This window comes from Microtus pennsylvanicus, chromosome 3 (assembly GCF_037038515.1).
Source record: "Microtus pennsylvanicus isolate mMicPen1 chromosome 3, mMicPen1.hap1, whole genome shotgun sequence".
In the NCBI taxonomy this organism is placed as follows: Eukaryota; Metazoa; Chordata; class Mammalia; order Rodentia; family Cricetidae; genus Microtus; species Microtus pennsylvanicus.
Genome location: NC_134581.1, coordinates 56,792,000 through 56,813,950, shown reverse-complemented (window position 1 = coordinate 56,813,950; position 21,951 = coordinate 56,792,000). Strand labels below are relative to the sequence as shown.

The 21,951-nt window shown below is 50.6% G+C and overlaps 1 pseudogene; it reads right to left on the bottom strand.

Moving 5' to 3' along the window:
- LOC142846751 (large ribosomal subunit protein eL29 pseudogene) overlaps positions 1-21,711 on the bottom strand; it is a 48,268-nt pseudogene extending 26,557 nt beyond the window's left edge.
- Between the last annotated feature and the right edge of the window lie 240 nt (positions 21,712-21,951).

The window sequence follows — 21,951 nt, the reverse complement described above, 5'->3', positions numbered from 1 at the left end:
GTGAGTTCAAGGCCAACCTGGTCTACAGACTGAGTTCCAGGGTAGCCAGAGTTATACAGAGAAACCCTGTCTCAAAAGAAGAGTGATTTCCTGAACCACTGCCCCGTCAGGTGGGAGAGGCAGGGTGCTCTGAGCGCTTAAACCCCGCCCCCAGGTCCAGACCACTGCAGAGCTATAGGGATTCTTCTCGAACCCAAGCGCCCTATGCTCTGGTTCTGCCCTCACTTAACCCTCCTTCTAATCCCACCTTTCTGCTGGAAGTGCCCCCTCTCGGCCCAGCCTGTGGGGCCACGTGATCTCCTCTCTCTGTCTCTCTCTCTGTCTCTCTCTGTGTCTCTCTTTCTCTGTCTCTCTGTCTCTCTTTCTCTCTCTCTCTCCCCCAAGAGGAACTGTCAACCCTAACTCAAACCCTAACCCTAAAGCAGCCTCGTCATGTCCCTCTTCTGCCTCCCTTTTCCTTCTCTTAGGTACTCAGACCACTGCTGGGACCGCAGTGGCCTGGCGGCAACTTTGCCACTTACCTTGCAAACACTTCTGTTCCCTTCAGGGTATGTAGGCTGGGACCTCCGGCTCAGGGCAGACACGCATGTTGGATGGTATGCGACATAGGAAACTCCTCTTGGGGCCTCAGCTTCCACGCTTGGAGTGGGGTTGGCACAGCTGCATTGTCCTCTCCCGACCCGGTTTCAGAGTGAGCTCACAGCCCAGAAGGGCTCTCGGGCTGTAGAGAAGCAATTGGATGGGAGGCTCTCCCACGCACTCACGGGCCAGTCTTACTTGTCAGTCACTGCTGAGCACTTTGTGAAAGAGAGATTCATGTAGAAGATCCTCAAGTATGGGGCGGGAGAGTGGGTCTCAAATCTGTGCCTGAGGCCAGGCTGGAGATGTCTGTGGGCTGAGGTATGAGGACAGGTAACGGAAGGTTTGGCAGTAATGGCGGTCTACACAAGCGTAATAAAACCTAATTTGGCCATTCCCTTCATGGTTCACACCTGAGGGGTGGGGCCTGCACTCCAAAGCCGGTGATTAGGGAGGGCCACAAGCGGGAGCAGTGAGTGAGGCAGGTTAAGTCGGCAGAGTTGAGGCAGGCTTTCTCTGGGACAGGGATTTATCTGCAATCCGCCCCCAAATTCCACCTGGACAGCCATTTCCAAACCCCTCCCCTTTCTTCTATGCCTTTCATGGAGGCTTTCAGGCCAGCCCTCCATGCCTCCCTGAGTCAAGTATGGAAACCTAGCCCTGAGCCCTACACCTCTGTGTACGATTACCCGCAGCTCTTTTGGAGTGCCCAAGTAGCTGCACCCTAAAAAACACCTCTGTTTCACCTCCCATAATGCGTGAGCTGACTGGGCGCCCACGGCTCAGGACAGACCAGCTTCCTTGTTGAACACACATCCGTGGAGCCCACGGCCGGGCCACGAGTAGCATACGTGTGTATTCATCCGGATCAGGGTGCCTGTGGTAGTTTGAATGTAATTGGCCGCCATAACCTCACAGGGAGTGGCACTATTAGGAGGTGTGGCTTTGTTGGAGGAAGAATGGCCTTTTTGGAGGAAGTGTGCCACTGTGGAGAAGGACTTTGAGGTCTCTTATATGCTCAAGCTACACCCTGTGACTCAGTTTACTTCTGTTGCCTGCAGATCAAAGATGTAGAATTCTCAGCTCCAGCACCATGTCTGCCTGCACGCCACCATGCCCCGCCACGGCGATAATGGACTAAACCTCTGGAAATGTAAGCCATCCCAATTAAATATTTTTCCTTTATGAGAGGTGCCATGGTCATGGTGTCTCTTCACAGCAGTGGAAACCCTAGCTAAGACAGTGCCCATAGCAACCGTCAGTGGCTTTTCCTCTGGTATCTACATGCCAAAAAGTCTGCCTGCGTACCTCATATCTCTTGGGTCTCCCAAAGCCACCTTAGAGGTCACACTTCCCAAGTACCTGCTAGGAGCCTGGAAGAGTCCTTCCGACTCCGTGAGGTGTGTCAGTCAGGGAAACTGGGTTATACTGTTGTAACGAAGATCCCTCCCATTTCTCAAGTCTACCCAGGTTTGCCTCCCGCTTGTGAGTTTTCCAGGTTGGCTGGAACTTCTGTTTGACTTCATAGTGAGACCCAGATTGGCAAAACAGCCACCATGTGAAACGCTGTCATGCCCACAGAGGCAGAAGGCCCCAGAGTCCGGTATCGATGGTAATATGGCCGAGCTAAAAAAAATTATATGTGCAATTTTTGCCCATAATAAGACCAGAGTAAGTCACCTGGAGCCATCTAATGTCCTAACACCTTACCTGGACCAGCACTAATGTCTCTCACGTGTCTGTGAGCAGGGCAGTAAAAAAAAAACCACACCAAGTGTTTCAGAACAGTGGGCAGCCTGGCTCGGAGCTGGTGAAGGAGCTGTCTAGGACCCAGAGGCAGCCTAAGATGCGGGTGAAGGGTCTCCACGGGACGGTTGTGGTCAGTGAGCACTTGGAATGGAAAGTCCCGTCTGGGCCACATTCATCAGTGGGATTTTAAGTGAATGGTTAATGACAGGTGTCGCAGGTTCTCCTTGGCTGGACCTTTGAAGAAAAGACAACCTGCCTGTCCTAATTTCCTTCCCCATGGCTCTGACAAAAATACCCTGACGGAAAGATCCCGGGGAGAAAAGGTTTATTTGGCTCACGATTCTGAAGCAGCTTGTCACATGACATCCACCCCAGAGATTCTCAGCCTGCTTTCTCCACTCTCAGACAAGCCAAGATCTGAACCTAGGGAGTGGTGCCGCCCATAGTGGGCTGGATCGTCCCATCTCAGCAAAAGCAAGGCAATCCCCCCAGACTGGCCCACAAGCCAACTGACCTCGACAGTGATTCCACTGAGACTTTCCCGCCGGGAGATTCCACATTGTATCAAGTTGACAATTAGAACTGGCAATCACACTGTCCATGTGTGCTGGGTTTCTCCCAGATGTCCAACCAGAGTCTCATAGCCCAGTTAGGGATTGGGGGTGCCAGTCAGAAGGTGATGTGTCCAGGGGTGAGATGAATGGAGGTGAATGGGATGATAGGCCACGGCTGTTGCTGTTGGAGCCTTGGGGTTCCCCAAAGAAACAATGAACACACACATGCACACATACACGCACACACACACACACATGCACACACACATGCACACACACACACACACACAATACCTGCACTGACTTGGAGGACAGACAGAATGACAGTATGAAGTAATTGAGGACATGGAGGATGATATGGAATGTCCAACCCCGCCGTGGGAAAAGTCAAGAGTCAACCCAGTTATCAGCAAACTTCCCCTTAGTTCAAAGTGCAGCAGGTGGAGCTGCAGGATACAGATGACCTCTTCGGGGATCCTAAGGTGACACCCAGAACCTGCCCAGAGTGAGGAGAGGCCACCTGCCATGACAGTACAGACCTCAGGGGGAAACAGGGGCCCTGCTGAGGAACAATGCACAGACAGGTAAGGGCAGGGTCCTTGTGAAGGGTGGCTGTGGTGCTCTATGGGAGAGCATGAAGTTCTGATGGGTGAGGATGAGACCCCTGGGGGAGGGGCGGTGGCAGAGACAGGCCGCTGATGGCCTGTGGAGGACAGCTCAGTGTATACAGTGGCAATGACGGATGCCTGCCCACTCCTTCTCCCTGTCAGTAAAAGGATCTAGAACAGAAAAGCAGCCAGGTGATGGTGGCGCACACCTTTAATTCCAACACTCGGGAGGTAGAGACAGGTGGATCTCTGTGAGTTTGAGGTCAGCCTGGTCTACAGAGTGAGTTCCAGGACAGACAGGGCTATACAGAAACCCTGTCTCGAAGAAGAGGAGAAGGAGGAGGAGGAGGAGAAGGAAGGAGGAGGAGGAAGAAGAGAAGGAGAAAGAAAAAAGTGCCAGACTGAATGTCACTGGGCGCCGATGATGCCACCACTTACAGAGATATCGGTTCCAGGGAGTGGTGGGAAAATCCAGCAGATGCCATTACACTCAAGAGATCACATGAGCATCACTGGGACAGATCATCTGGAAGCCCCCACTCCCTGAGCACCTAGAATTGCCTGGGTGCAGGGGCTTTTCCAGCAGTTGGGGGGTGCTATATCTAACCAGGAGAAACCTCTAATAACCGTCGCTCCATGTCACCTCCAACAGTGGTGCTGGTCCTGCTGCATCCCCAGTGATGGACAGCTAGGTGACACCACTGCTGGAAGAGCCATTGAGTGAACCTGGTCACCAAGGGTGGGGTCTCGGCCCAGGTGGCACTGATGATGGTGATGGCTACAATGACCCGAAAGTTTCTGTGTGCAGAAAACACACCTGAAGACCGGTGGATTTGGGGCAGCATTCCAGAAGCTTCTGCGTGGTTAAGGGCCATAGTTATAACAGTCACAACTTTTCTATGTGTATGCCATGATTTCAGAATTTAAAAAAAAAAAAAAGTGAACGGTCAACCTACAGGTGAGATGTTGGAGGCATTTGTCTTTGTCGGTGTGCGCGCGCCCTCTTGTGGTGATCATGGCACAGTGCGGCACTTGACACCAGGTGGATCTAGGACTTGGGTGATTTCTCCTGGACCACGCAATGAAGAATCCTCAGAGGTCACCTCAATCACCCACCTGCCTCCATCCTGGGTTTCTTCTCACCTGGACCATAAAAATACTTGTGTCTTCTGCCCTCAAGGTTCCAGAAGTGCTGAGAACACCCAGCGGGCAGGCCCACTGTCCATGCTAATCTACACACTGGTGAGATAAGCCTGGTCCACAGAGGACGGAGCTGACTGCAGGACTAGACTGCTCCCGGCCCTCTCAATGCTCATCCTTCCACGGGCGCTAACAGGAGAGAGAGAACAGACCCCAGTGCACAGCCACAAGTCCCCGGCTGCCGTGGGAAACCTGGTTCACACCTGCTGCCCAGCCTGACTAGAAGGAGCCCCCTTCTCGCTCACAAGTGTCTGGATTTGGGTGCTGAACCATTTGGTCACTGGAGGAAGTACAGATGTTTCCAGGGATGTTAAGTCACGTGGTCTCCTGCACTTGCTCACTATGGGGCCTTGGAAGGAAGGCTCTCAGAAATTCTGAGCCCTTGTCAGAGACATTAGTGACTGTTCATTTGAGTCTCCCCTCTATCAGGTCACAGAGAACAAGTCAGAAAGGGAAGTGGGGGCTAGGATGAGAGAAGCGTTCAGAGTAAGCGGCCAGAGGTATGACTGGCCATCCAGGATGTCTTGAAATCTAGGAAGTGGGGCAGATGTGGGCCTCAGGACCCTGAGGAGGGTACAGGTGACCTATCAAGATATTTAATGTCACAGAATATTTTTGTCGTTGCTGTTGTTTTGGGTTCCTGTTTTGTTCTGTGAACACAGGGTTTCGTGTATCCCGGGTTGGCCTCAAAATCCACTGCATAGCTAAGGATGACCCTGAACTTCTCAATCCTCTTGCCTCCACCCCCTGAGTACTGGGATTTCAGGCTTGCACCACCGCACTGATTTCCGTGCTGAGAGGGATCGAACCCCGGGCTTTGTGCTTGCTAAGCAAACACTCTACCACCTGAGCTGCATCCCCTGAGCTGCATCCCCAACCTGGGTATCAGTTTGGTGATGAGGGAAGAGAAAGCATCATCCCTGTCCTGGGGAGGGGAGGGGAGTCCCTGCTGAGCTCCAGGCTGTGGTCTAGCAGTGGCCAGGCTCAGCAGCCTTGTGCCTTTCAGAGTCTGTAGCCCCAGGTTTAGTCTGTTGGGTGGATCTTGTTTTCCCAGTGAAGAGGAAAGCTGAAGGGATGGGAGCTTGGGGGTCCTGGAAGATGGTGGTCATCTCCTTACACTGCTGTGGAGAGTGGGCAGGTCAGGATTGCTGGGGTTCCACCCTGTGCCTGCCCCCTATGCAGTGACTTGGTGAATAGTCTTGACCATGGCCAGCAGAGTGGGGAAGCCCAGCAGCGTTCCTACCCCAGCAAGGACAGAGGAGCATGCCCAGGCCCCGTGTCCATCATCGGCAGAGGAAGGGTCAGCACGGATGTGGGGGATAGCATGGTCCAATGTCTATAGGACTAGGAGGTGGGACACAGGATGCCATGGAAATTAGCGCTCGTAAAAGTCTTGAGGTGGGTGGGAGGGGTGTCTGGGTCAGCCTATATTTGAGAGTGGAGAACTATGACTCAGTGCTTCTGGAACTTTCTGTAATGACTAACACAGCACTTCACACTTTGTGCGGTTGCCTCTGTGGTCCTCACAGAAACAGAACTCGTGGGTTTGTCTGCATGGGTTTGTGTGCACACGTTTGCGATGCGCCCAGAAAGCATGTTCCCTGCCGCTAAGCCGAGGCGACCATGGTCTGACCTGTGGACAGCTGAGTCTAAAAGCGTCTAATCCCAGGTGTGGTGGTGACTTCTGTGACTCCAGCATTCAGGAGGCTGAGGCAGGAGAATCATGAGTTGGAAGCCTGAACTATAGGGGGAGACTCTGTCTCAAGAACACAAAAATAAATTAGTAAAAATAAAAACTAATTACTAAGGCCTCCCTGTGCTCATAGAAATCCTGTCTCACCCACGCTGACCTTTCCTGGACGGGGCGGAGTCCCCTCACTCACGGCATCCAAATTCCCACAAAGTCTCTTCCACCTACTCTTTGAAGACTCCCTGGTGCAAGCCCTCCTATCTGAGGCTCAGACATAGTAATGTACACTAGGCCTTGCACTCACTGGGGTGTCTGGACTCAGTGGGACCTCCAGCACACAAGCCTGTGCTGGGGCAACCTGGGTAGAGGCAGGGTCATGAGTTCTGAGGGTGACACTGAGCAGCACTGAGTCCCCAGCAGGCATGAGGGCCAGAGCAAGAGAGCTGGGACAAGGGCAGGCTCCTGTGAGAACACGGACGTAGGCCCTTCAGTCCTGCTTGATGCTAGCAGCTGGGGACAAGGCTGACCTGCAGGACACTGGCACGACACCCTTCTGGGTCACCCTAGCAAAGGAGACACTGGCCCCTCTGAGATATGAAGTCACATGCCAGTGTCATGACCGAAGGAAGCTGCCCACCACCACGCACGCTGGACTCTCTGGAAAGTGACCCTAGGGCCACTGAGAACAGCCGAGGACTGGAAAATGGGACAGCCCTGAGCTCCATGTGGCTCACCTTCTCAAATCGAGGGTCACATGACTGAATGTAAGGGGGTGGAGACTTGGGCAACAGTCAGGTGGTTCCGAATACACAATGCCCATGAATGAACTAAAAACTAAGTGTGGTGAACTTGAGGTGTCTCTGGAAGCGCTCACCCAAGTTACACGCTCTAACTTCCCTGAACCCTCGGTTCTGGTCATACGCTGTGTGTCCTCTGCAATGTGTGTGCAATCATGTCAACCACAGGATACCAGAAAACAGTACTGGAAACACCTGGGTTCAGGTGGAAGACTCCTCTGTGTTCCAAACTGTGGGGCTTTTATTGTATGTGCAAAAAAATTTTTCTTATAGAACTATTTTTTCAAGTTTTATGAGGATTTGCATGTTATTTTTATGTGTATTGTGTTTGCCTGCTTGAGTTTATATGCAAACATGTGTTCAGAAGCCAGAGATAGCATCAAGTCCTGGAACTAGAGTTACAAGGCAGTTGTGAACTGCCCAGTGTAGGTGCTGGGAACTGAACCTGGGTCCTCTGCAAGAGCACCAAGTGCTCTAAGCCACAAAACCAGCTCTCCAGCCCCCAGAACATAATGTTCTAACTGTGGCAAAGAAAGACTTAAATGTTTTCCTACCGTCATTCCTCAGTATGTATCACGGTAGGACATGCTGGGATGACACTGAGTCAGGGTGTTTGATTCTAAAATCTGCCATTTGACTTGCTCACTTGAGGGTCAGAGTAATGACACTGTTGGTGAAGCCTTTGCTGCAAGCCTGCTGACCTGAGTCTGAGCCCTGAAACCCACATAGAAAAGGAAGGAGAAACCCAACTCCACAAAGTTGTCCTCTGGCTTCCACACATGCACCACAGTATGTGTGCCCATCCACGTTATCTCTCTCTCTCTCTCTCTCTCTCTCTCTCTCTCTCTCTCTCACACACACACACACACACACACACACACACACATACACACACACACACCATCGCTAAATGAATTCTGACATGGGACTGAGAGGGTTTCCCTAACACATGTCCACTACTCTGTGCTGTGCCATTATTAAAGCGACACTCACTCACCATTGACAATTATGAAAGTGAAACACCCGTCAGCTCTGAGAGCATTGAAGGCGCCATGTTCTGCAGTGTCAGGGACCAGCAAGATTCATTCTTCCCCAGTCCAGCCACAACACCTTCAGCCTACAATTTATCCTGCCTACAAGATGTGCTAGGGTGTAGGCAGAAGCTGCTCGTTCTTTCCCCAGCCACCAGACCTGAAATAATCACACAGAAACTACATTAATTACAATATTGTTTGGTCAATGACTCTAGCATATTTCTAGCTAGCTTTACATCTTAAATTAACCCATTCCTATTACATATTTCACCACGAGGCTTGTGGCTTACTGGTAAGGTTCCAGCGGGCGGGTGTCTTTCTCTACATGGCATCTCTCTGACTCTGCCTTCTTTTCTCCCAGCATTCAGTTTAGTTTTCCTGCCTAGCTCTATTCTGCCCTGCCACAGGCCAAAGCAGATTCTTTATTAACCAATGATAATAACACATATTCACAGGATACAGAGGAGGATCCCACATCACTGGGGTAAAGGTGGCGTCAAAATTGTTGAAGTAAGTGGTCAACCAAGGTCTATCCCAGCTTGGGAACCACACCCTGAGACTAAGCTCACCCCAAGGGGCAGGACCTAGAGGCTGGACATCCCAGAGGCCTGGATAGAACCAAACATGACTAGTCAAAAAAAAAGTCAATGAAATGATTCCTAATGATAACCTGCTATATTCATAGACTGGTGCCTAGCCCAACTGTCATCAGAGAGGCTCACCCAGCAACTGATGCAAACAGTTGCAGAGGCCCACAGTCATGAGGTGGAGCTCAGGGAACCCTGCAGAAGACAGGAAAGAAGGATTGTGGGAGTCAGTGAGGTCAAGAAATCACAAGAAAACCCACAGAATTAACTAACCTGGGCTCATAAAGGCTCAGAGAGACTGAGCTGACAACCAGGGAGCCTGCATGGGATTGACTCTGCATATGTGTGACAGTTGTGTCACTTGGTCTTTGTAGCAGGCTTTCTTCTGGACCACCAACCAGCTCTCAAATCATGACATGGAGACGCATTATTAATTATGAATTCTCAGCCTTGTCTTATGCTTGTCCCGCTAGCTCCTATAACTTAAATTAGCCTGTTTCTCTTCATCTACTTTTGCCTCTAGGCTTTTTATCTTTCTTCATTCCGTATGTCCTGCTCCATGTCTGGTGGGCTGGCAGCTGCCTGGATAGCCCCAGGCACCTCCCTCTCTCCTCCCTCAATCTCTCCTTCCCTCCACTCTAGATTCCTCCTCCATCTTATTCTCGCTGCCCACCAGCCCTGCCTCTCCTTCTATGGCCTCACTATTGACTGCTCAGCTTTCTATTAGGCCAATCGAGTGCTTTAGGCAGGCAAGGCAAAGCAGCAACACATCTTTACATCACTAAACAAAGGCAGCGTAAACAAACGTAACACCTTTACATAGTAAAGTAGTATTCTGTTCCGCAGATATCTCCTTGTGGGACCCCAATAGCGGGGCAGAGGATGCCTCTGACTCAGCTGCCTGCCTTTGCGACCCTTTTTCCTCACCCAGCCTTCATACAAGAGCAGGTGCCTAGTCTCACTGTAACTTGATATACATGGCTGGCTGATATCCATGGAGGTCTTCCCTTTTCTGAAGAGAAACAGAAGAGGAGGAGTGGATGTGGGTGGGAGAGGAGGTGGGGGAGGGAGGGGAAACTTTGGTTGGGACATAAAAACAAAAAAATAAACAAAAAAGATTCCACTCTTTCTGTAGAAGGAAACAAGAACATCTTCCCCATTGCTATAAACTTCCTTTCATCTTTAATAAATGCTAAAGTTATATGTTTGCCAAAGAACTCTTTAAAACCTTTTTTTTTTTTGCAATTCATGATCAGTAAATGCTTTAACTTATATGCCTCTTACACACCCGGGACCACACACATTTCTCAAGCAAAAAGGGGTCCCAAGAGGAAAAGGTGTAAGCAGTGTGACTTAGCATATGCTTAATTATACGAACTGCCTTCATTCTACGGTCTGGAATCACAAGTTCAGAGAAGTTCAGGAATATGCCTGATGCCACACAGCATCTCACACCCAGGCCTTCCTTCTCTTTCTGCTATTTTTCCCCCCAAGACAGGGTTTCTCTGTGTAACATCCCTAGCTATACTGGAACTTGCTCTGTAGACCAGACTGGCCTCAAACTCACAGAGATCCGCCTGTCTCTGCCTCCTCAGTCTGGAGTTAAAGGTGTGCACCACCACGCTTGGCGTCTGCTATTCCTAATTCCCAAGTGTGCTCCTAGGAGTGCCCATTGGTGTCCTCAGAGGGTGGGGGTGCTGTTGGTAGAGAAACAAAAGAGAAGCATTTAGTGGTGCATTATCCTCATGCTAAAATTTCTTGAAAGCCACTCAGGCCATTTTGTGAGTCGCTGGCTGAGAAACTCAGCAGACGCGGTTATTCGGTCCTCTGTACCCTTTTATCCCGAACCGCTGCCTTAGGTGTATATTGAGCTGCAAGGTGACCTCTGCCAGCAGTGACCAGAACCAGGAGAGGGCTGACGTGGTGACTCAGACCTGCAGGAAGCCAGGCTGCTTCCAGCACCTGCTCTGCCATCATAAACAGTAACTTCCATCCCCAGGTTTGCAAAACAGCTGCAGCCGTTCCAGACCCCACAGCTACGTTCCCGGCAAGAAAAAAGAGAAAACAGAGCAAAGGCAACTAGAACCCATAAATCCTGGAGCCTGGCAGATTTCTGCTGGCCTCTTATTGGTCAGAAATATGTCACGTGACTAGCTGCAGGGTCACCTGGGAGATTGAGTTTGCAAAGGCCTACCATCACGGAGTGGGAGGTTTCTAGATAAGGAAGCAGAGGATACTGGATAACGTCAATTTCCTTTCCTGACTCAGAGGGACTGGAGTCAGGCTCAGAGGTTGGCGATGACTCAGGGTTAAGAGCACTGGCTGCTCTTCTAGAGGACCAGAGATGTCATTCCCAGCATCCACACGGTGGCTCACAGCCATCTGCAATTCCAATTCCAGGGGATCTGTCGCCCTCTTCTGGCCTCTGAGAGCACTGCAGGCATGAGGTGCCCAGTCATACAAGCAAGCAAAACACATAAAATAAAGGTGAATGAACCTTACAGACACACATACTTATCTACCCACACCATCTCCCCTTTGTTTCTAGGTCCATTCAAAGCCCCCTCACTCTTCAAGGACACACTCAGCCACGCTCCAGGTTCCTACAGCCACCTCCCACTCCCTCAGCTCCTCTGTTGTGTATGTGCCCCTTACCCATGCTTGAGTGAGGACTACGGGTGACTAACTCCTTTGCTCTGTCACCTACCTGTTGCTAGGAAGGTAAGGGCATAGCTCATTTGCATATACATGTTATCACCAGGACAAGATTCAGCTCAGAACTCAACTAACTGCATGAGTACAGGGGGGAGACAGAATGGTATAGAACGCCTTACTTGGTGATACCAACGCTGCCATTAGAACACAAAGCGGTTTTTAAATCGGTCCCTGGGAAGTGAGGTACAGGCAGGGCTGAGGGCGGATGATCCGGTCTAAAGGTCACTGGCATGACAGGCAGCCTGCCCCTTCCATCAGCCTCCCGCCTGGCTTGCTCTATTCAACTTCAAACTGGGTCTCTTTGGTGAAGGCGTCCAAGGGGCAGGGTGCACCTCAGTCATGGGGCCCCCTCCCTCGATCTAACCTCTTCCTCAGCCATCACACTGAAGAGAAGGATTTCAGCACAAAAGGGGGCACTACACCCTAGATCTGGGTCCCTATCCACGAGATGGATCATCTCTACTCCTGCTCTCAGCCCAACCCCAGAATCAGGGACAGACTCTGCATGGTCCACCTTAGGTCAGAAGCCACCTTGCTATAGCTAATTGTGTGCCCCAGGGACCCAGGTTAGGGCCCTAGTAGAACAGCAACAAGAACCAGTCAACACAGGCCACTCAAGATGGCGTGGCTGCCTCCTCTTAGGGTGCTGTCTTGTACTGGGGTCAGCAGATATCACCATAGGCTGAGGCTTCTACCTTACTGTCTTCTTTTCAGAACCAGGGATGACCCCAGGATCTTGTCTGTGCTAAGCAGGTTCCACACCGCTGTCCCATGCCAGCCCAGCCAGCACTATTGCAGACACAGGCTTAGGAGAAACCAGTGCTTTGGCTGTGGCTGCTGATACCCTGGGGAGACAGCTCACTTGGGGAAGTGCTTGCCTCACAAGCATGAGGGCCAAAGTTCAGATCCCCAACACCCATGTAAGAAACTGGATGAAATGGCTCGCACCTATAATCCCAGTGCCGCGAGGCAGAAGGCCGAGACAGGCAGATTCCCCAGGGATTGGCTGGCCAACCAGCCTGACATACTGGAGGAATACTGGGAGGCCCTGCCTCAAACAAAAGATAGATGGCACATGAGAAAGAACACTTGACTTCCACATATGTACCTGCTGACCCATACACACACACACGCACACACACACACGAACGCATGCATGCACGTGCACAATTGTGGCAGGGATGACATCGCTTTGAGGTCAGATACTCTTTATCTAGCTCTTTAGAGATGGAATTTGCCTGGTGCCCATTTTAGAGCTGGTGTCTTTCTGGGAGACCGGGGCATCCTGAGCAAAGGGCGTGGCCTCACTGTAGGGAGCTGGGTGAGAGAGTTGGCGGATGGACAGAGTGGATCAGTGCGGCATCAGAAGACAGTCTGCTCGCTGCCAGTCTCGGGAAGTCGAGTGGCCCATGCCACGGGCCCATGCTCTCCCTCCCAGCACCCAGCCTGCATCTGATCTTAATTGAGCACCAGGGAATGAGCTTGATTGGGAATAGCAGGTGCCGGGACGCAGTGAACATTAGGGAATAGTCACTTGGCAAGCTCCAGAGCCGCCAAACCCGAGAGTGTGGGCCTGGCCAGATGTTCGCTCATTACCACCCGCTCTTCCTCAGAGACGTTTTTAAGGCGACATTTGTTTGTTGAGGAAGCGCAGCTGTTCCTGGGGAAATGGGTTTCCCTCCTTGGGGCAGAGGAGTGGGGAAGGGGTCCAGAGGAGAAGGGACCTAGGAACCCAGGGCCTCGCAGATTAGAAGTGGCAGGGCCCAGTCCCTTTCTGGCCTCTGAGCTCCAGGCCCACAGTTCATGCTCAATCCTGCGTTCTCTCAACACAGCCTGAGACGGCATCCTCTGTCTGTCATCTGTCTTAGCATTTTCATCTCCTACCTTGTGCAAGCTTCTGCCACTGGGTCTCCTTTTTAGCAGGTCTTTATCACTGTGTCTTACCCTCATCTCGGACTCCGAGGATTCTGCTATACCCTTCTCTGCCACCGTGGGATGACCTGCCTGCCTGTGTGGGTGAGCCTTTCTCTGACTCATTCCCTGTGCCTATATCTCCTGATCCTGGTTCCTTTGTGTGCAATCCTTCTTGGTCCATCAGTGACAGTGTAGTGTCCCAAGCTAGGTCTGGGTGACTCCAAAGCTTTGGGGGAAATACAACTCCTTTCCTCTAATATACTCTCTCAACCTCGTGAGTACCTCGGGTACCATCTACCTTGTTTTTTTGAGATACGGTCTCCCATTATTTTTCAATTATTTTATGTGTACTGGTATTTTGTCTTCAAGTGTGTCTGTACACTACATAACACCTGCTACCCACAGAGGTCAGAAGAGGGTGTAGGATCCCCTGGAACTGGAGTTACAGACGGTTGACAGCCCTCTGCGGGTGCTGGGATTTGAACCAGAGTCTTCTGGAAGAGTAGCCAGTGCTCTTAACCAGTGAGCCACCTCTCCAGGCACAGGGTCTCTCATTTTCACCTAGAACTCAACAATTCAGCTAAGCTGCCCTGCCTCGCCATCACACCGAGTTGTTGACAAGATGCTGAGACCATACTCAGGCTACAACAGATGTCACCTGCCTTCTGATGAGTCTTAGACTCCTCCCCATCCCGTCCCTTGGGTATCCAGCTGACCTGTACGTGCAAAATCCTCTCTGTCAGGTCTGGTCACAGACATGACCTGGCATAGACCATCTCTTGGGGTCCATGCTGGGCCCTAGTCCCTGGATGCCAGGCAAAGTCATAGGGACAGAAGGTGGGACAAGGGTTGCTGGGTGGGGAACAGGGAGATGGAGGTGTTCAGGTGGACACACGTCAGGTTTGGAAAGGGAAGGAAGTTGGATGCTGGTTGCACAGCAACATGGACTTAACACTCTTCACAGACCCTTCAAAATGGCTACAATGTAAACTCTACACCATGTGAATTTGACCATGGTTTCTTAAAAAGCTGTTTTGGTTAGAACAATGTTTCCTTGGGGCTGGAGTCATGGCTCAACCACTATGGGTCCTTGCTGCTCTTTCAGAGGACCCCAGTTCTGCTCCCAAAACCCATGTGGGGTGGCTCACAACTAACTGTAGCTCCAGCTCTGTGGGAATCTGATACCCTCTTCTGAGCATCCTCAGGCACCTGCACACATACATGCGCATACATGCACATAGGTACTCAAGTCTACACATAAATAATAAAATAAACCTCTAATTGATATTGTTTCCTGTGATACGCAAATCTCCCAAGCCAATATCTAGGGCTGATGGTGGCCTTGGGAGCTTGAAGGCTTGTGGCCAACTAGCTGGACTGGTTAAAACTTGTTCCCAGTGCCTGGATCAGGGTAGCCCTGCAGAGGACTGGGCCCTCTGCATGTGAGGGTGGCTCAGCTCCAGGCAAATGGGCAAGAGGGACAGAGTGAAGCCTTGGGAACCCTGCCACCCTGAATATTTATGATTTCCACACACGTCAGGGTCAGTTCCTGAGTACTCAGTTCCTTCCTGGTGGCTGTCTTGTCAAAAGCGTGTGCATGTGAGTATGCGTGTGAGTGCAGAGAGGAGTAAGATCGTAAGTGTGTGGAGCGCATGAGTGCATCTAAGTGTGAGTGTGAATTGTGTAGAGAACACACGTGTCTGTGAATCTGAATGTGAGTGTTAGGGCGCATGAGCGTGTATGCGTGTGCATAAGATGTGTGTGCAGAATGATTATAGATGAAGCCTTGTGTGGACATGTGACTGTCTGGGGACATGAGCTGTGTATGTGCATGGAACCATACATAGGGTTGTATGTACGGGGTTGTTACTGGAGAGTGTAGGGTAACATTATGTATATGTATATATGTGAGTGTGACAATGGCTCACTAAGAAGGTGAGTTTGTGAGCATCTTTGTGTGAGTGTACATCTGAGAGAATTTAGGGAGAGAGAGAGTGTGTGTGTTCTCTCCTCCTCAGTACCCATAGATTCTCTAAGCAGGAAACACACATCCTGTGCCCTGTTGTAACCTCTTGAGACCTTTTCTAAGTGACGCGTTCAACAGCTCTGGGTGCTCTCCCCAGGAGCATGGTCCCTGTGGGACTTCCCGCTGTTTCCATCCTCCCACTTTGCCTTTGTGTTGGAGCTGGATTCCTCTTCGGAGGAGTGATGAGTCCCAGAAAGACAGCCCAGCTACTAACCCAGCAGAAACCACCGCGGCTGCACGCTGTAGCACAGTGCCACCCTCAGGTCGAGGCACGGTGGACCCTCCTGGAGGACGGCCCAGCTGCCAGAGGGATGGGACAGTTTAATTAGGGACAACTTGAGCTGGAAACACTCATCCCTGTATGGGGAAAACGGCGACAGACTTTTTAGGACACGCCATAAGTTTTACAGTTATTGGATTTTTCAACTTGTTTACAAAAGCAATATTGTGAAATGGCCAACAGCCAGGCCCAGTTGCTTTTCTTCCTGATCCTTCTGACGACAGGAGGGTGTATTATCCCCCAGCCAGCTGGGGGAGGGGTGGAAGCCACATGCCATCTTGCTGTCTGTTTAATTATCCATTCAGCCAGGCTGGCAGCTCTTTCTGGCTGCTCACAGCCAGCTCTGTTCTGGAATGCAGCATAGTGCTCCCTCCCCATGCCTCGGACCCCCTGCAGCAGCCTCTCCCCAAGAAAATGCCAACTCCCAGAGCCTGTGTGACCTTGAACTTGACTAGAAACATCTGTACCGGAAAGTTTCTCCTTAGTCATAAAAAGATCTCTCTAAAAGAGTAGGTTCTGCACCAGGCCAACAGGCACTCAGAGTCCCTGGGGGGAGGCTTTTAAAAATACACCTTGCCAAACCTGACCCCCTCAAGCCTGATTTAATGTTGGTGGGGCCCTTCAGCTTGAATTTCTAATCTTAAATTCCGTATTTATTGAGGGCCATGTGACGGCATGCACGTGGGAGTAAATTCTTTCCCTCCAGTGGGTCTCAGGGACGAGACACAGATCACTAGGCTCAGTGGCAAGCACCCTTACCCTCTGGGCCACCTTGCCAGCCCCAGCCTGAACTTTTGAAGGCTCCTAAGTGATTCTGATACCTTGTAGCTGGGTCTAACATCCATTGGAATTATAGTGTCTCTCACAGGCTTTGGTCCCAAGGCTCTGTGGAATGCTGACCATAGAGGATGGAGGTGAGGACCAGGGCTGGCTCATAGAGGGAGTGGGTGGGGACCAGGGCTGCCCCATTGTGGGTGGGGTGGGGACCCGGGCTACCCTCTGTTCTCACTCCAGACCTGTTCATCTGGCTAAGCTGAAGGTGCAAGTCACCTGGAGAAACACCCAAGTGAGCAGGCCCCAGAAACACCATCCCTGTAAACTGCTGGGAAAGTGCCTAAGAGTCAAAGCAAGTTGCTATGGCAACCTTCCCACTGTGCACCTGCACTGGCCCAGCTGTTGGGGGGGAGCATCTTCAGCTGAAGAAGAACTGGCAGCTGCTCTGGCCTGGCTGAAGGATGCAGGGGGAAAAAATGAGGGCAGAGAGTTCAGAATGGGAAGCCTGGCCCCCAACAGTCCTGGGTTGTCTCCACAGAGGACCATGGGAGAGGGGCCAGGATCTTCTTCATCCAAACTTCCCACCCGCTTTCCTCCATAGGTGGAGTTGAGTGTAGACCCAACAGGCACAATCACACCAAGCCTATCTGTCAGCTTTCCAGCCTATGACAAGTACTTGGGAGAAATCAACTTAAAGAGAAGAAAGGTCTGTTTCGGCTCATGATCTGTAACAAGCCGCACACTGTAGTGGGTGCGCACAGTAGAAGAAATGGCTTCCTGGCAGCCAGGAAGCAAAGGAGAGACAGGAAGTACCTGGGGTCCTGCTAGTCCCTTTAGGTGCTTGCATTCCTGATGACCTAACTTTCTCCTACCAGGCCCACCTCTTAAAGGGTCCGTAGACTGTAACCAAGCCCTCAACACTCAAGATCCAAATCATAGCAAAGGCTTGGCCTCTCTGGGGCACTTGGTAGTCCCTCATACCTTGTGTGCTTGGGCCTATAGGCTGTAGATAAGGATGCGGGATGCCAAGAATGCAATCGCAGGCCTAGAGAGATGGCTCAGCAGTGAAAAGCACTTACCACTCTTTCAGAGGACCCAGGTTGGGCTCCCAGTACTCCCATGGTGGCTCACCTGTCTGTAGCTCAAATTCCATGTGATCCAGTGCCCTCTTCTGGCTTCCATGGGAACTACAAGCACATGGTTCACATACAGACAGGTAGGAATGCACATATACAGGTAAAATAACTAAACCTGATGAAGGAGGAGGAAGGGCAGGAATCGCATTAACTGAGGGGTGCACCAGGACAGTACCGAATGGCTGAAAGAGGTCACAGGGCTTCTGTGCCCACATGTGCATGGGACTTGCCCCTTTCTCTGAGTGCTTCCTTATACACGGCTCTATTGGGTCTCTGAAACAAGGAGGATAGGTTTCAGCTTCTTATTAAATGATAGAAAACAGAGCCTTTGAGAAGCTAAAGTGGCCACATGTGGTATGATGTTTTACTCTTTTGATTTTGGGGGGGCCACCACCCAGCTCCCAAATAAATCACACTTGGAGGCTTATTCTTGGTTATGAATACCTGGCTTTAGTTTGGCTTGTTTCTTGCCAGTTTTTCTTAAATTATCCCAACTACCTTTTGCCTCTGGGCTTTTATCTTTCTCTATTCTTACTCCACAACTGGCTGGGTGGCTGGGTGACTGACTAGGTGACTAGGTGGCTGCGTGGCTGCGTGGCTGCATGGCTGCGTGGCTGCGTGGCTGTGTGGCTGGCCCCTGACCTCTTCCTCTCCTTCTTCTCTTGCTCCTTCTCCTCCTCTCAGAGTTCTATCTATACTCTCTGCCGGCTAGCCCCACCTATCCTTGCTCCTGTCTTGCTATTGGTCGTTCATCTTTGTTAGGATCATCAGGAGTTTTAGACAGGCACAGGAACACAGCTTCAGAGAGTTAGACAAATGCAGCGTAAACAAAAGTCACACACCTGAAAATAATATTCCACAACTTCTTGTCTATCAGACCTGAAGCTGGGTTTGGGGTGAGAGTCAGGAAAACAATACAGAGTTTAAAACATGACTGTAGCCCTTAAAAACCATGGCTGGAAGTGAGGTAGATTTTATGTTCTATCATCTATATTAAGGGATCATTTGAAATGGTTTACTTATTTGTATTTTATGTGTATGAGTGTGTGTGTGCCCATGTTTCTAAGTGCACCATATGTATGTATGCAGCATCCATGAAGGCCTGGAAGTTCAGTTCAGATCCCTAGAATTACAGGCTGTTGTGAGTCACCATGTGGATGCTGGGAAATGAACCTGGGTCGTCTGCAATACCAAGAAGTGCGCTCAACTGCTGAGCCGTCTCTCAAGCCCCAAGGAATCACTCTTAAAAAGCTAAAAAAAATCTGTTTTAATTTATACAGATTGTCTTAATTGTCTTAGTTACTTTTCTATTTCTATAAGAGACACCATGACCAAGGCAACTTATATAAAGTAGAATTCACGAGGGTTTAGAGTTTCAGAGGGTGAGGCCGCCATCGTGGCAGGGAGCATGGCAGCTGGCAGCCAGGCAGGCACTGGAGCAGTAGCTGGGAGCCGACATCTGATCCCAAGCAGGAGGCTGAGAGAGGGAGTTAACTGGGAATGGGTAGGCTTTTGAAGTTCAAAGTCCACTGTGGTGTTTTGAATAGGAATGGCCCCCATAGGCTAGTGTGTGTGAACGCTTGGCCCATAGGAAGTGGTATTATTAGGAGATGTGGCCTTGTTGGAGTAGGTGTGGCCTCATTGGAGGAAGTGTGTCACTGTGGGGGCAGGCTTTGGGGTCTCATATATGCTCAAGCTATACCCAGTATAGTTTTTCCTTCTGCTGCCTGTGGATCAAGGCGTAGGACTCTCAGTTCCATGTCTGCCTTCACACCACCATGTCCCACCATAATGATAACGAACAAAACCTCTGACACCAGCCCCAGTTAAATGTGTTCCTTTATAAGAATTGTCATGGTTACGGTGTCTCTTCACAGCAACAGAAACCCTAAGACATCCACCCCCAGTGACACACCTCCTCCTACAAGGCCACACCTCCCAGTCCTTCCCAAACAGTTACACAACTGCACACCAAGCATTCAAATCTATGAGCCTGTGGGAACCATTCTCATTCAAACTGCTGCACAGATGCACAAATATCAAAAGCATTTTATTGAGCTCATTGATGAGAAAATTAGTAAGGTGTTGAAAACTGGCTCAAGTGAGGATTCCAAGAGCATGCTCCCACAGGCAGCTGGAAATGGATCAACTTAGGGTAGCAGTGTCCTCGGGGCGATAGTCAATCACATTCCAACAGGCCATCTTAATTCCCATGTCTAAATCTATAGCCAAGAGTCATTTGCAAGCCTTGTATAACAGCCCGGAGAGAATACAAGGCACAAGCAGCCAGAAAGCTTTTCTACTGGAGACAGCGGTGTTCTAATCTACCTGTCTATCACTCTTCACTCATTCCGAAGACTATGGTCCTTTTCCCTATCACTGTAAAATGGAGTTGACCCATAGGGCCAAGGGGTGGTGGTTATTGCCTGAGACGAAGTAGGCATTTGCTGAAGTTCCTTTCCCTTCGGGAGTACGGCTTCTCCTGGGAAGACATGAAGACACAGCTATTCACTGCAAATAGAGAGGGCAGTAGCAGGGAAGGGCTCCATTCCAGCTTGATAAGTCAAAGCTTGTACTCGGGATATTACAAAACATGGCTGATTCAAGGGCAGCTGTATCATCCAGAAGTCTTCTGGGCAGCTTACAGGCAGTTACATCACTGGAGTCTCTACCCAGGCAGTTGTGTGGCTCTTGGATAACCTCCTGCAGGGGTAGGGGTCCTCCTGAAGTTCTCTCCCTCGGAAACACTGTGAACTAGGGAGTAAATGGGCCCATCTCACAAAGGTCTCCTGCAGGTGACCACAGCTTCTGACTCAAGATGGTAAAACCCATGTCTTTCATGGAGGAAAGAGCTACACAAGAACTCTGAGATCAAGCTCAAGGCCCTGCCGTTCTGATCACCCAAGCCCGTGAGCTTTCTTGTCCCCAAGTCTGAACAGGTAAAACGGTTGAGCCTTCATGTCACCCAGATCCAGAATCTGGTCTTGGCTCTGTCACAGCCCTGGGCAAGTCATTTCTCTGCTCTGAGCCTCAGTGTACCAGCAGAGAGCAAGAATAAAACACATGACCTAAAAATTATCTTCGGCTCAGTGACTCAGCTTCACGATGGCTTACACTGCAGAACCTTACTGCAGGGTTTTGAAGTCCAGTTCAGAGCATATTTGAACTCACAAGAACTTGGAGCCTGAGTATAGTTCTGACATCCAGTAAGGGTTTTCTGCTGCATTATAACAAGGCAAAAGGCCATCCCGAGACATAGCTAAGCAAGAAAGCCAGAGCGTGTTTGTCTGACAAAACCATCCTCCCCACACGGACCCAGTAATTCCCTAGCAGGCTGACCCTGGGACAAAGGCATCTTAATGATCCGGTAATCCACTAATGCAACCCATTCTCTCTTTCTCTGAACTCTCATCCGCCTTGCTGTTTTTTCCTCCTCTTCTTCCTCCTCCATTTCTTTTAACTATGTATAAGCATGTATGTGTCTGTATATGGATTTGTGAATGTCAGTACAAGTATCCTCAGAGACCAGAAAAATTGGGTTCCCCTGGAACTGGAATTATGGGTACTTGTGAGTCACTTAATGCAGGTGCTGGCAACCAAACTTGGGTCCTTTGCAAGAAGAACACATGTTCATAACCACTGGGCCATCTTCCAGCCCCTCGCTTGTCTTCTTGCTGCTGAAACAATCTCTTTTGCACAGCTCTGCCACCACAGGACACCCTGCATGGCCTGCCCACCCTCTCCTCGCAGGTCTTGGTCTGCCTTGTTGTCTGTTCCCTTGGCAACAATCCTGCCCTGGTGCTTGAGGTCTTGTGCATTAGAGACAGAACTCAGGTCCGCAGTGCTACTTTTTGGCAGTTTCTTGGCTTCCAGGACAATTGCCACAAACCCAGTGGCCAAAATCAACTTAAGCTTATCCACTCCCATGCCTGGGGGCTGGGAGTCTGAGATTCGAGGGTCCACGGGGGATGCTGCCTCTGCAGGGACCTTTCCTTGTCTCTTCCAGTGCTGGTGCACCCAGGTGAGCTCCCTGAGGCTTGTGACTCCAGCCTGCTTCCATCTTGCCATCTTCTCTGACTCTTCCTCAGTATCCCTGTCCTTTCTGTCTCTCATAGGGCACCACCCTTGGATTCAGAGCCCATCCTCTGCCTATACCTCAATCCTCAGTTACACCTGCTAGGACCCTGTTTCCAAGTGTGATGGTTGATCCTGATCGCCAACTCCATATGATCTAGAACCATTATGGAAACACATCCCTGAGCACGTCTGTGAAGCATCACCTACATTAGATTGGTTACACTGAGGTGG